The 16,084-nt window shown below is 37.9% G+C and overlaps 1 pseudogene; it reads left to right on the top strand.

Annotated features, from left to right (window-relative positions):
• Positions 1-8,363: 8,363 nt before the first annotated feature.
• Positions 8,364-8,931, top strand: LOC119538361 (annotated as a pseudogene).
• The last annotated feature ends 7,153 nt before the right edge of the window (positions 8,932-16,084 follow it).

Here is a 16,084-nt window from a genome sequence, read left to right as displayed (position 1 = left end):
AGACAAGGAGAAAAAATATTAAAAGCAGCAAGAAACATTACAAGTCAACAGATGGATTTCTCATCTAAAATTATGGAGGGAAGAATGAAGTGGCACAATATTTTTTATGTGCTTAATAAAAGAACAGTCAATCATGAATTCTATACTGGGTGAAACTATCCTTTGGGAATGAATGGAAATAAAAATATTTATCATTTAGGAAAACTAGAAGAATTTGTTGCTAAGCAGATCCATCATTAATGTCTGGCTAAAGGAAATTTCTCAAAAAGAAAGGAAATGGAAAAATACTGGTACATTAGGAAAGAAGAAGGAACAACAGAAAGAGCAAATCTATGGGTACATACAGTAGACTATCCTTTTCCTAAAGAGTATTATGAATCATGTTGATAATTGAAACAAAAATTATAACACCATCGGATACTCAAGAAAATGATCTTTTAAAATGGGGAAGTGTGATGGTATAAAATTGTATTTACCCCAGAAAAACATGTTCTTAAATTTAACCCATTCCTGTGGGTATGAAGTTGTGTCCCATATAAATCAGGATGGGTCTTAATCCTATTACTGGAGTCCTTTATAAGCAGAATGAAGTTCATACTAAGAGAGAAAGCTATAGGATGTAACACGGTGGACATTGACTGAACTCAGAAGAGAATGGAGAGAGCAGGAGACGCTGCCATGTTCCTTGCCATGTGATAAGCTAAGGACCAAGAATCACTGACAGCCACACCTAGAACACTTTGGGAAGAAAGCATCACCTTGATGACACCTTTATTTGGACTTTTTCCCAACCTCAAACCATGAGTGAATAAATTTCCATTGTTTATCCTAACCCATTTCACAGTATTTGCCTGAGTTGCCTAGGAAACTAAAACAGGAAAGCAAAGGAACCTGTGATTGTCATGTATGTTTATTGTAATACCCAGAGCAACCACTAAGAAAAGTCTTTAAAGAGATATACTCAAAATCACTATAAATAAGTCAAGATGGAATCTTAAAAAAGTATTTAAGCAACTCACAGAAAATCAAGGAAGGAGAAACAAAGGAATGAGAAATAGAGAAATCAAACAAAAAAAAAAAAAAGGAAGATTTAACCCTAACATATCAATTATTACCTTAAATTTAAAAAGTCCAACTGCTATAATAAAAAAGATAGATATTGGCAAAGTGCATAATAAAATGACTCAATTATATTCTGTTTATAAGAAATTCACTTCAAATTCAACAACATAAGTTGGTTCAAAGCAAAAGGATGCTAAGTGATACGCATGGAAACATTAATCAAAAGAGCAGGAGTAGCTATGCTAATATGTGATAAAGTAGACTTCAGACCAAAGAAAATTATTAGACATGAGGAGGGACATGATATAGTGACAAATTCACAATTATAGCTGAGTACTACACCACCACTTTCTCAGCAAAAGAAAGAAATACTAGATTTAAAAGCAGCAAGGATTTAGAAGATCTGAATAACACAATCAACTAACTTTATGATGGTTTGAAGCTCTATGCACCCAAGAAAATATCATGTTCTTTTAATCTATTCCTGTGGGTGTAGACATATTGTAGGTGGAACATTTGATTAGGTTATTTCAATTGAGATGTGACCCACCTCATTCAAGGTGTGTCTTAATCCTCTTAGTGGAGTTTTTTATAAGATGATAAAAGACAGAAAAAAAAAAAACCCCAGAGAAGTTTAGAGAGGACTCACAGAAGAAGCTTAAAAAGAGAAACAATCAGAAAAGCTGAGAGAGGAAGCCACTGAAGCCAAAAGCTGAAAGCAATGAAATCCTGGGAGAGAAGGAGCTGCAGATTTTGCCATGTGCCTTGCTATCTGACAGAGGAGCCCAAGCTTTCCAGGAGCTGATCTTCAAGGAGAAATCATCGCCTGTTGATGCCTTGAGTTGGACATTTTCACAGTCTAAGAACTGTAAGCTTCCAAGTTAATAAATACTTATTGTAAAAGCCAACCCATTTCTGTTATATTGCATTTTGTCTTCTCTAGAAAACTAAAACATAGTTTATAATTGATATATATAGAACATTCCACCAACAACAACATAGTACACATGTTTCATTCACCAAAATAGACCAACATTCTGGTCTATAACACAAACGCTGACAAATTTAACAGAATTTTAAATCACATAGAGAATATTCTCTGAGTATAATGGAGTCAAACTAGTTGTTGATAATTTTAAAAAGACAACAGGAAAATCTCTAAGCATATGGAAATTGAATAGAAAACTTCCAAATAATACATGGGTCAAAGAAGAAGTGTCAAGGGGAATTAAAAAAAAATACATTGAACTGAATAAAAATGAAAATGCAAAAACATATCAAAATGTAGAGATGGAAATTTATAGTACTAAATATTTATGTTAGAAATGGAGAAAGATATCAAAACAATAATCTAAGCTCCTACCTCAAGGCATTAGAAAAAGAAGAGCAAAATAAACTGAAAGCACGCAGAGGAAAGGAAAGAATAAAGACCTGAGCAAAAATCAATGAAATTGAAAAGAGGAAAACAGTAGAGAAAGTCAATGAAACAAAAAGTAGATTCTTCAAAGAAAATCAATAAATTGATAAACCTCTAGCAAGAATGGCAAAATAAAGATAGATGACACTAATCACAAATATCAAGAATAAAAGAGGGGATAGCACTGCAGATCCAGCAGACACTAGAAAGAAAATGAGGAAATACTACAAACAACTTTATGCTTGTATATTCTACAACTTAAAAGAAATGGACCAATTCCATGAAAGCCACAAATTATCAAAACTCAACCAAGATGAAATATGTAATCTGAATAGCCATAACCACTAAAGAAATTGAACTCATCATTTAAAAGCTCCTTTCCAAGAAAAAATCCAGGCCCACATGTTTCATTGGAGAATTCAACCAAACATTTAAAGAATTAACATCAATTTTACACAGTCTTTTCCAGAAAATGGAAGAGGGAATACTTCCCAACTCATTTTATGAGGCAGTATACCAAACTAGACAAAAACAGTACGAAAAAGGAAAACCACAAACCAACAATGCTCATCAACTTAGAAGCAAAAATCCTCAATAAATATGATCACTCAAATCCAAACAATGTATAAAAATAATTATACATCACAACCAAGTGAGATTTATTCCAGGTGTGAAAGGAATAAATCAATCAATGTAATCCAACAAAGCAACAGTTTTAAGAAGAAAAATCAGATAATCATACCAATTGAGGCAGATAAAGAAAAGGTGACAAAATTCATCAACCATTTGTGATAGTAACTCAGCAATTTAGGAATAGAGTGGAAAACCTTATTTAGATGAACAGCATCTCCAAAAACAACTACAGTTAACATCATACTAAATGGTTGAGATTGGGAACAAGGCAAAGACGTACACTTTCACCACTCTTTTTTCAACATAATACCAGAAATTCCATTCAGTTGAATAAGACAAGGAAAGGCAATAAAAGGCATATAGACTGGAAAGAAAAGACTAAAAGATTTTCTATTAACAGATAACATGATTGTCTATGTAGAAAACCTCAAGCAATCTACAAAAAACTCCTAGAACTATCAAGGTTGAATGCTATAAGATCAAAAAATGAAAATCCATTGCATTTCTAAACATTAACAATGAATATGTGGAATATAAAATTTAAAAATACAGGAGTGACTTCATCTCCATGGCAATGTAAATAGCTACTGAAAACTGCTCTCCAGAGAGTCAATGAAAAAAAAGGACAATTCTGAACTGTTTGAAACTCTGGAGGAGAATATAGACTGGAGAAGGACCCTGCAGATGCTGAATTGAAGAAAGAGAAGAAATATCAGGTAGGAATCTTCTGTCCCAGATCAGTTGGTCCTCTCCCCTCCCCTGTACTTGTGCTCAGTGCTGGAAAGGCACAATCAGCAGACAGGAACTATCCACCAGGACACAGATTTTAAAATCTCTCACAGCAGTGAGACATATCCCCACTATTTGAAGACCTGGGGGACAGGGGAGGGCAATTCAAGGCCCAGGTCAGTGAGGGACAAAGAGACTGTGAAAATCTTGACAGACTGCGTTTCTAGCCCTGGGACTGAAAACCCTTCCCCCACCCTTGAGCCAAGCAGCAGCTGGCAGCTGTTTCCTTGCCTTGGGGACAACTGGAGTACTGGGTCAACTGAGGACATACTCTACCACATGTGTAGCCCTACACTGAGCCAGATTTTGGAGGCAAAGTGAGGGCATAGGAATCCCACAGTTTCAGCTCACCTGTGTGAATGCAGCCTGTGCTCAGAGGCAAAGTAGCCTCTGAGGACAATTAAGTTACAAAACAGTGCCATTTGCTGTACAATCCAGAAAGTGCAAGGGAATAAGAGTCTTTTTAAAAAGATGCTTTAGACCCTTTATTAGGACCATAGGATCTGTTCTACATGCTCTGAACAGAAATGCAGCCCTGTTTAGGCTGAGAAATATGGAAAACCCAACTGTCAAAGCAGGGCTCTAAAACAAACCCAGGTCTTACTGACTGGTGGAAAACAGAGCACCACTGGAAGCCAGCAGATCTATATTGCCAGACATAGTGAACTTGCTGGGGCGCCCAGTGTTTATCTCCCATCCCTATTGCAGGCCATGGTGGGTACCTGATTTGGGGAGGAGGCTGGTTAGAGCCAATATGACAACTGTCAGTGAGGGGAGCAGCAAAATACAGAGAGCAAAGAAAACCAAAAAGAACACCAAAAAGAGAGAAAACAATCTCCAGAATGAATGAAACCAGAAAATCAAATGCCTAGACAGCAAAAAATCATGAGCCACACCAGGAAACACAAAGATATGGCCCAGTCAAAGGAACACACTAACACCTCAACTGAGATTCAAGAGTTGAAACAACTAATTAAAGATGTTCAAACAAATCTTCTAAATCAAATCAATGAGTTGAAGGAAAATATGACAAAAGAGATGAAGGATATTAAAAAAGACACTGAGTGACCATAAGGAAGAATTCATAAGCTTGAGAAAACAAACGGCAGAAATTATGGGAATGAAAGGCACAGTAGAAGAAATGAAAAACACAATGAAGACATACAACAACAGATTTAGAGAGGCAGAAGAAAGGATATCTGAACTAGAGGACTGGACATCTGAAATCCTACATACAAAAGAACAGACAGGGAAAAGATGGGAAAATACGAGCAGGGGCTCAGGGAACTGAATGACAACATGAAGCACATGAAATACATGTTTTAGGTGTCCTAGAAGGAGAAAAGAAAGGAGAAGGGACAGAAAGAATAATAGAGAGAATAATCAATGAATTTCCCAACTCTTATGAAAGACATAAAATTGCAGGTCCAAGAAGTGCAGCATAACCCAAACAAAACTGATCCAAATAGACCTACTCCAAGACACTTACTAATCAGATTGTCAAATGTCAAAGACAAAGAGAGAATTCTGAAAGCAGCAAGAGAAAAACAATCTATTATATACAAGGGAAACACAGTAAGACTAAGTGTGGATTTCTCAGTAGAAATCATGGAGGCAAGAAGGCAGTGGTATGATATATTCAAGATACTGAAAGAGAAAAACTGCCAACCAAAAGTCCTCTATCCAGCAAAACTGTCCTTCAAAAATGAGGGAGAGTTTAAAATATTTACAGATAGACATATACTGAGAGAGTTCGTGAACAGGAGACATTCTCTATAAGAAATACTAAAGGGAGTGCTGCAGACATATAGGAAAAGACAGAGAGAGGGGTTTGGAGAAGAGTACAGAAATGAAGACACCAGGAGATAGAAAGAGGGTAAAGATTGAGCATTTGATGCTGAAGGAGTACAGAACATTCAACAGGATTGATTGTATAGATCCAGAAATGGGTAGCACAATATTGGGTGATGGGAGCACAATATTGTAAGTACACTGGAAAAAAGATAACTGTGACTATGGTTGAAAGAGGATGATTAGGGGCATGTAGGACACCAGAAGGAATGATAGAAGGTGAAGACTGGGATGTTATAACTTAGTGAAACCTAGAGAGGTCAGTGATTATGATTAAATGTACAAATATAAGAATGTTTTTACACGAGGAAGAACAAATGAATGTCATTTTGCAAGGTGTTAAAAATTGGATGGGATTTGGAAAAATACAATCAATGCAAACTAGAGTCTAGAGTTAACAGTAACATTGTAATATATTTCCATGAAATGTAACAAAAATAATATACAAAAGCTAAAGGTCAATAAGACGGGGATATAAAGGAGGAGTATGGGATTCTTGACATTGGGGTTGTTGTCTGACTTTTTTATTGGGTATTATTTTAATTTTAATTTTGTTGCTTTTTAGTTGCCTCTTTTTTCTTTTTTTTCTTTTTTCTTTTTTCACCTATGCCTCTTTCTTTGTGGAAGAAATGGAAATTTCCTCATATAGATAGTAGTGGTGAATGTGTAACTATGTGATTATGCAGGGAAACATTGATGTTTACTTAGGATGGAATGTATGGTGTGTGAATAAAACCATCTAAAAAATAAACAGAGGGATATAAATACTGGAGAAAATATGGAGAAAAGGATGTACCTACTCACTACTGATGGGGAAGTAGAATGGTGCAGCCCATCTGGAGGGAAGTGTGGTAGTTCCATAGCAAGCTAAGCATGGGATGGCCAGATGGTCCTGCAACCTTCTTATTGGGTATATACCTGGAGGAACTGAAAAGAGGGGCATGAATGGACATTTTCACATTGGGGTTTATGGTGGCAGTATTCACAACTTGCAGTAATGGAGGTGGCCTAAGGGTACATTGACTGATGAATGGAATGGCAAACTGTGGTGTATACATACAATGGAATATTGAACTGTTATAAGAAGGAATGAAGTTGGGATGTGAATGGACACTGAGGACAGTATGTTGACTGAAATAAACCTGAAATGAAAAGAAAAACAGTATAATGCCACACTAATATTGACTAACTATAATGTGCAAATTCTGAGAATTGAATCTGAGACCATAGGTTATCAGAAGGCTTATAGTAAAGGTTTCCTAGATTGTAAGTTCTTACAGCAGTTACATTTATTCCTGAGTTGTAATGGCTATTTCTAAATTCTGATTTGCTGAGCCTTTTGTGTATAACCTGGTCAGTCCTTGGAACTTTGGACATCTATGTGACACCTAAGACTCAGAGCCAGAGTCTGGCAGCTATGCATGTCAGCATTACCCCATACAGCAAATATTAAAGAGTCTGAAAAATATATCAGGCTTCAATTAGAGATATGAATGAAATGGACTTAGAACTAAGGTAAATCAGACTAGAGGTAAAAGATGATATTGGTGGTGTTTTGAAACTTCAACTTTTGTGTGAGACTAAAGGCAGACATGTTTATTAGGTGCAAAATCTTTTTTTGTAAGACACTAAATAATTTAACTTGTATGGTCAGTTTAGTCAAACACCATAATTACATGGAAATTTGAATAGGGAGTGAAATCTGGTTGGTTTGTACAAGTTAGTGTGAAGCTTTGATACATCCCAGAGTAATTTGGGCAGAGAATAAAAATGTATTTGCAAAGCCCTCTTGAGGGACTGGGGGATAATGTGGAAATATTAAACTTCCCCACCTGGGGAATTAATGATATTCTCACAAGCATTGGGGACTACCAGTTTAGAAGGCTGTCCTTGATATTGGGGATTGCCCTTATGAAGTTTGTTACTGCAAAGGAGAGGCTAAGCCTAATTAAAATTGTGCCTAAGAGTCTCCCCCAGAGAACCTCTTTTGTTGCTCAGATGTGGCCTCTCTCTCTCTAAGCCAGCTCAGCAGGTAAACTCACTGCCCTCCCCCCTATGTGAGACATGACTCCAAGAGGTGTAAATCTCCCTGGCAATGTGAGACATGACTGGCAGGGATGAGATTGGCCATGGCATCATGGGATTGAGAAAGCCTTCTTGGACCAAAAGGGGGAAAAAATGAAACAAAATAAAGTTTCAGTGGCTGAGAGATTTCAAATAGAGTCAAGAGGTCATTCTGGAGGTTATTCTTATGCATTATATAGATATCCCTTTTTAGGTTTCAGTGTATTGGAATAGCTAGAAGGAAATACTTGAAACTGTTGAACTGCAAACCAGTAGCCTTTATTCTTGAAGATGATTGTATAACTATATAGCTTACAATATATGACCATGTGTTTGTGAAAATCTTGTGGCTCCCACTCCCTTTATCCAGTGATGGACAGATGAGTAGGAAAATGAGGACAATAGTAAATGAATAATAAGGAGGGATGGGGATATGGGATGTTTGGGGAATTCTTTTTAATTTTTATTCGTATTCTTTTTTTATTTGGTAATAAAAATGTTCAAAAATTGATTGTGGGGCTCTTCTGCTACAGCCATGGGAATAGAAACATCTCCCCCACGTGCTGGAGGCAACCTGATGGCAGTAACTATGGGGCACCTTGTTGCAGTCTTCCACGCCAAGCCTGTGAGGGCATCCTCATGAGACGAGCTTGCCAAAATGGCCACATCCAGTCAAGGAAACTTTGGGGGAAATTTTGAGTCACTGGACCTTGCGGAATTAGCTAAAGAGCAGCCATATTGGCACAAGCTCTTTGGGCAAAAATCTGGGCCATCTACTGAAAAGTATAGCATGGCAACCCAGCTGTTAATTGGAGGTGTCACTGGATGGTGCACAGGTTTCATATTCCAGAAAGTTGGAAAGTTGGCTGCAACAGCTGTGAGAGGTGGATTTTTTCTCCTTCAGCTTGCAAACCATACTGTGTACCTAAAAGTTGATTGGCAGCAAGTGGAGAAGGATATGAAGAAAGCCAAGGAGCAGTTGAAAATCTGTAAGAGCAACCAAATACCTACAGAAGTCAGAAGCAAAGCTGAAGAGGTGGTATCACTTGTGAAGAAGAATGTTCTCATGATGGGGGGATTTTTTTGGAAGCTTTCTGCTTGGCATGGCATCCTAAGGAGGATGATTTCATTTGCATTATTCCTATTTTTTTGTTTGTTTTTCTCACATCATTCATCAGAAAGTGTCAGTTGCATTCTTGCAGCCAGCAGCCTCTACACTCCGTCAAAGGACATTGAGTCTCCTCCTCCCCTCCTCCTCTTCTCTCATGTCTTTCTCTCTGCAGTGGCTGATCTGAATGGTTTTCTGTAGGCATCTTTTAGTACAACTTAACTTTATGGCCCTAACTTGAGCTTGATTGTGATGGAAGAGACAAGAGACATTACTGTATGCTCCCTACTTAGCTAATTTGTAGTCAGCAAGAATGTTTCTTTCCTCCTATATAAGATAATTATCACAACACATCACAAGATGGCTCACTGTGGAGGATGGATGGATCCTCAAAGTTTGTCCCAAACTGTTGGTTTGGAAAAAGAAATAACAAGCACATAGATACCTTGTTGTTACTGGTTGCTTGGAAAGAAACGGAATACATTTGCTTTTAAGCATGAAATATCTTGGTATATTTGTGTCTATTTCCTTCTTTACTTGGTTAGACTACAGAAAGAGAACTATTCAGACCTTTTATTATCATCCTAACAAAAATGACAGCATGAGCACTGTAATTGGAAAATCTGAAAATAGAATGAGCCTGTGCTGAAGGTATTGTAGTTCATGTGAAGGGGTTTAGGAAGCCAATCCATAGAAATGCACTGTGGAATGGACAGACTTAGGGAATCATTTAGGGGCAGGAAGATACTGTCCACAGGATGTTTTCCACCACACAGGATGTTCCAGTTTGTTAATGCTGCCATTATGCAAATTATTAGAAATTGACTTTTATAAAGAGGATTTATTGGGCTACAAATTTATAGTTCTAAGGCCATAAAAGTGCCCAAACTAAGGCATCAACAAGAGGATACCTTCACTGAAGAAAGGCCGATGGCATTCGGAATACCTCTGTTAGCTGGGGAGGCACATGGCTGATGTCTGCTGGTCCTTTGCTCCCAGGTTGTGTTTCAAAATGGCTTTCTCCAAAATGTCTCTGGGCTTCTGTCCTCGCCCCTCTCTCTCTCAACTCCTATGTATCCTTGCTTCCTTCTCCCAGGGTATTTCTCTCTAAGCATTTGGGGGTCCTCTCTTAGTTTCTCTGAGGCAAACTCTGGGCTTCATCTCTTAGCCTAGCATCTCCAAACATCCTTCTGTCTGCATATCCAAGCATCTCCAAGCATCAATGTCTGTGTTGGCTCCTGAGCTCCCTGTGAACCAATCAAGACCCACCCTGAATGGGTGGGTTCCACACCTCCATGGAAATAACCCAATAAAAGGTCTCACCCACAGTTGGTGAGTCACATCTCCATGGAAATACTCAATCAAAAGGTTCCAACCTAATCAAAAGACTAATAAGTCTGCTCCCACAAGATTGCATCAAAGAATATGATTTTTATGGGGGACACAATATATCCAAACTAGCACACAGGATGATGAACTTCATGGCAGTTTCAGAAGTGATTTATTAATGATAAAACAAGTGACTTTAGGTAGGAATGGGAAGATGCTCTCAGGTTTATATTTCATGGAAAAGAATTTAAGCTTTGAAATTTAAAGTATTCTTCATCTCTTGTCAGCACATTAGGGGTAGCTGTATCTCCTTGTACCAATTCCGGTATTTCTTTATCCTGTTAGAATGAAATAACACTTTCTCCTTAACACAATACAGTAATATTATAAGGCAACATAAATTACTTTACTTGCAAAATGTAGGAACCATCCTAGAATGAGACTCTTTGCTGCATATTTTTCTATCAGAACTTAATTTTTTTCACACTATTATGGAAACTTTAAAATGTTTATAAAACTAAAGAAAATATTATAATGAACCCCATGTATCCATTTTATACCTACAACAATTATCAAATTTGTTGCCATGTGGCTCTGTCCCTATGAAGATGCTCATGGAATGAGATGCTTTAGGGCTCTGTCCCCCTCCCCATAAACTTTGAACAACCAATAAGGACTGGCAGAAACATCTTTCTCAATGCTCCAGAAAGCAGTTAAAGGACTGCCATAACAGGGTGAGCACCAAGTCAATAAAAAGGCTGCTTAAAATCACAGGACAAAAATAATAATAAATTTTTAAAAAGTGGTAGGATGTCATGGTTCTCTGGGTGGTGCCTCTCCACCCATCACTGGCTCAGCATGGAGCTGGCCATACTCCCAGTGCAAGTCATTGTACACATATTGGAAGCATGTATGTCTGGCCCAGTATCTCTGGTGGTAGCCTGAGGAACTTGCCATCCTAGAACTTGCCAAGCATGTAGAAGGCAGCTCATGGAGTGCTCTTATAGAACACTGGGAGAGTAACCAAGAATCGACTGGGACAAAGGATTGCTAGCTATAGGACATTGAGTGCAGTGGCTAGGACTGTGAAGAAACTTTCCTAGGGAAGACAAGACATTGGAAACTGTGTAAACAAGGGAATTCCTAGGGCCACATGCAAATGCTCAAGACAAAATGCATGCACAGAAAGGATCAGGGAGGCTCTCAACTCATTGTAGGGTTAATCCCTGAAGAAGAACACTTGCCCAGGTCAATCTGCAAAGAACATGAAATGTGTTTTCTTTTTTATAACACTAGCTGGATACAAGCTTAATGAACAGAGCCTCATAAGTCTAAATTCTAGCAACAACACCATTAAATTATCAGAATATCCAGGTTTCAACAGAAGACTACAAAACATAGAAACAAACAGGAAGTGATGGCCCAGGTAAAGGATAAAATTAAAGCATTAGAAACCATCAGTGAGGAAGACCAGACCTGGAACAACCAAAGACTTTTTTAAAAATAATCTTAAATATGCTTAAAGAGTTAAAGAAAAACATGGACAAAGAACTAAAGGATATCAGGAAAACAAAAGATGAAAACAAAGACAATATCAATATAGAGATGGAAATTATGAAAAGGAACCAAACAGCTGAAGACCACAGTAATAGAAATTAAAAATTCCCTAGAGGATGTTCTAGTTTGCTAATGCTGCAGAATGCAAAACACCAGAGATGGATTGGCTTTTATAAAACGGGGGTTTATTTGGCTATACAGTTACAGTCTTAAGGCCATAAAGTGTCCAAGGTAACACATCAGTAATCAGGTACCTTCACTGGAGGATGGCAAATGGTGTCCGGAAAACCTCTGTTAGCTGGGAAGGCACGTGGCTGGTGTCTGTTCCAAAGTTCTGGTTTCAAAATGGCTTTCTCCCAGGACATTCCTCTCTAGCAAGCTTGCTCTTCTTCAAAACATCACTCACAGCTGCGCTCCATCCAGTCTCTATGAGTCAGCATGTTTTATATGGCTCCACTGATCAAGGCCCACCCTGAATGGGTGGGGTCACACCTCCATAGGAGTATCCCACCGAAGTCACCACCCACAGCTGGGTGGGGCACATTCCAAGCAAATCTAACCAGCACCAAAACATCTGTCCCACAAGACCACAAAGATAATGGCATTTGGGGGACACAATACATTCAAACCGGCACAGAGGAGTTCAACAACAGATTGGAGCTGGCAGAAGAAAGAATCAGTGAACTTGAAGATAACACAATTGAAATCACTCTGAGGAAAAGGAAGTATGAATGAAGAAAAGTAAACAGTCTGAGGAACCTGTGGGACATGATCACGCAAACCAATATATGCATTGTGGGAGTACCAGAAAGAGAAAGGAGCAGAGATAATATTCAAAGACACAATGGATGAATACAGCCCAAATTTAATGAGACATAAATGTACACATCCAAGATGCTCAACAAACCCCAACAGGATAAACCCAAATAGACACAAGCCACGGCATATTATAGTCAGAGTGTCCAACACCAAAGATAGGGAAATCTAAAAGCCATGAAACCAGTCACAAACAAGGGAGCCTCAATAAGATTAAGTGCCAAATTCTCCTCAATAACCATGGAGGCAAAAAGGCAGAGGGATGATGTATTCAAAATGCTGAAAGCAAAAAACTGCCAACCAAGAATTCTATATCTGGCAAAACTGCCTTTCAAAAATGAGGGAGAGAGTCAGACATTCCCAGATAAACTAAAGCTGAAGAAATTTGTCACCACTAGACTGGCCCTATAAGAGATGTTAAAAAGAGCTCTGTAGGTTGAAAGGAAAGGACAATAGATTGAAGCCATATAAAGAAATAAAGATCTCTACTAAGAGTAATTACACAAGTAAATATAAATGCTAGTACTATTGTATATTTGGTTTGTCACCCCACATTTTACTTTCTACAGGCTCTAAAAGTAAAATGCAATGATAAATCAGTTTTGGACTCAATGTATAAATGTTATTTGTGACAACTACATAAAGTTGGGAGGACAGAGGGGTGTAGGAACATAGTTTGTGCATGCTATTGAAGTTAAGTTGGTATCAGAGTGAACAAGATTGTTATAAATTTAGCATGTTAAATTTAAGCCCCAGAGTATAACTACAAAGAAAATAGCAGAGAATATGCAAGTTCATAGTGACAGAAATTAGAGTACAGGTTGCCAGGAGCGGGGGTGGGGGTGGGGTGGGAAATTAATGCAAAATGGGTGTAGGGTTTCTGTTTGGGGAGATGGGAAGTTTTAGTAATGGAAGGTGGTGAGGATTCCTCAACATAGTGAATGTGATAATCCCACTGAATGATATGTGTGGGAGTGATTAAGTTGGGAAAGTTTATGCCGTATATATGTTCTCACAATAAAAAAAAAGGCAAGATCAACTAAAGAGACAATGATAATTAAATGCAATATGTGGTGTGGGACAGGATCTAACAAGGGAGGAGAAAAGGCTCAAAAGGACATTATTTAAAATTGGAATATAGACTGTAGGCTTATCAATGTTAAATTTCTTGACCTTGAAAACTGCATTTAAGGTAGATGAAAAAAGTGAATATCCTTGTTCCTAAGAAAGTACATGGCAGTATTAAGTGTACAAGGAATATGATGTACTCAACCTACACTCAAGAGTTCAGAAAATGGATTGACAAATAGCTAAATGGATAGATGGATTGATAGGTTGATGGATATATAGATGGAATGGTATGGCAAATGTGGCAAAGTGTTAAAATTGGTGGATCTGGGTATCTGGGGAGAGAGGGTTATATTGCAGTTTTGTGTATGGGGTATGTATTTTTGCATGTGTGTGTCTTATTTTTGCAACTTTCCTGTAAGTTTGAAAGTATTTCAAAATAAAAAGATTAAAAATTAAAAAAAAATTGATGGTGGTGATGAATATATGATATAATGGTACTGTGAACAACTGATTGTACACTGTGGATGACTGTATGGTTTGTGAATATATCTCAATGAAATTCAATTTTAAGAAAAGGAAAAAATACAATACCATTTACAACTGCTACAAAGAAAATGAAATATTTTGGTATATAATTAACAAAACTTGTATAGGATCTATATGCTGAAAATTAAAAATTGCTTATGAAAGAAAGCAAAGACCAAAATAAATGGGGAGACATACCATGTCCATTTATTGGAAGACTTAATAGTGTAAGAATATCAATTCTCCTCCAAATTGATCCATATGCTTAATGCAATTCCTATCAAGATCCCAGCAAGGTTTTTTGTAGGCAGACAAGCTTATTGTAAAATTTATAAGGAAAGGCAGAGACCTTAAAAGAGCTAAAATAATCTTGATAAGGAAAAATAAAGTGAGTGGAATCACTCAACCAGAAATTATGTCTTACTATATAGCTCCAGGAATCTAAGCAGTGTATTATTAGCTACAAGGAGGGATAGACACATAGATCAGTGAAACATAAGAGAAAACCGAGAAGCAGACCCAGATCAATATGCTCAACTGATTTGTCGAACGGGTGAAATTCATAGAAGAACGACAGCCTTTCAACAAATGATGCTAGAGAAATGGGACATCCATAGGTGAAACGAAGGAAGGAAGGAAGGAAGGAAAGGAAGGAGGGAGGGAGGGAAAGGAAAGAAATGTGGAATCCGGTGTCCAGGTGGGCAATGAGGACAGTGAGCCAAACTGAAAGTAACAGTCAAGGCTCTATTCACTTACTATGACAGTGGAAGTAAGAGGCAAAAATAGACACTAGCTCTCCCATATTTCATTTTTCCCCACAGAACAGTAATGAGTGGGTGCAGCATAAATGGGAAGACTCATCTTATTGCCAAGAAGCCCTGAAAAGAGACTCCTGCCTCTTTACAGAACTGTGAACTAGGGCGAGAAGTGGAAGGGTCCTGAGTAAAAGTGGAGAAAAGTGCCTCAGCCAAGGCTCCCAGTAAAGAGGTCTCAGCAGAGGCACCTGGCAAGTGCCTTGGTCAAGGCCTCTGATTAGGAAACGTGGAACAGAAGTACCTGGGCTAGGAATGCAGCTATTATATGAGTATGGCTGGCTCAGAGGGGCTTAAGTCCTCAACTGCAATTCCCTTCAGAAACTTGCAATGAATTGGCTGTACACAAGTCTGGTGTAGGGAGGGCAGCTTTGCCTCATGAGGCCTACCAGGCAAAGCCTTGTAAATACCTACGGTTGGACCTGAACAATCAGACATAGGATTCTCGTCTGGAGCCAGACTCCTAAAAACATAGGGGAAAGTCTTCAGGATCTAGGGCCAGTCAAAGAGCTATTAGATTACATCAAAAGCACATTCCACAAAAAGAAAAATTGGTACATTGGAATTCATCAAAATTAAAAATGTTTGTTCTGGAAAAAAGACTGTTAAGGGAATAAAAGACAACCTAAAGACCTGGAGAAGATATTTACAAATCATACATCCAATAGAAAACTTTTATCTAGAATATAAAGAACTCTCAAAACTCAACAGTAAGAAAACAACCCAATTAAAAATGCGCAAAATACTTTGACACTTCACGAAAAAGGATATACAGGTAGGAAATAAACACTTGAAAAGATATTGAATATCATTAGCCATCAAGGAAATGCAAATTAAGACCACAATGAGATACCACTACACATCTATCAGAATAGCTAAAATGAAAAACAGTGGCAATACCAATATTGGTAAGAATTGGTAGATCACTCATACCATGCAGGTGGAAACAGAATATGGTACTGCCCTTTGGAAAACAGTCTAGCAGTTTCTTATAAAACTAAATATCCAATTACCATTTGACCCAATGATTGTACTCATGGGCATTTATCC

This window comes from Choloepus didactylus, chromosome 6, assembly GCF_015220235.1.
Source record: "Choloepus didactylus isolate mChoDid1 chromosome 6, mChoDid1.pri, whole genome shotgun sequence".
NCBI lineage: Eukaryota > Metazoa > Chordata > Mammalia > Pilosa > Megalonychidae > Choloepus > Choloepus didactylus.
This window is presented reverse-complemented; position numbering and strand designations above follow the sequence as displayed.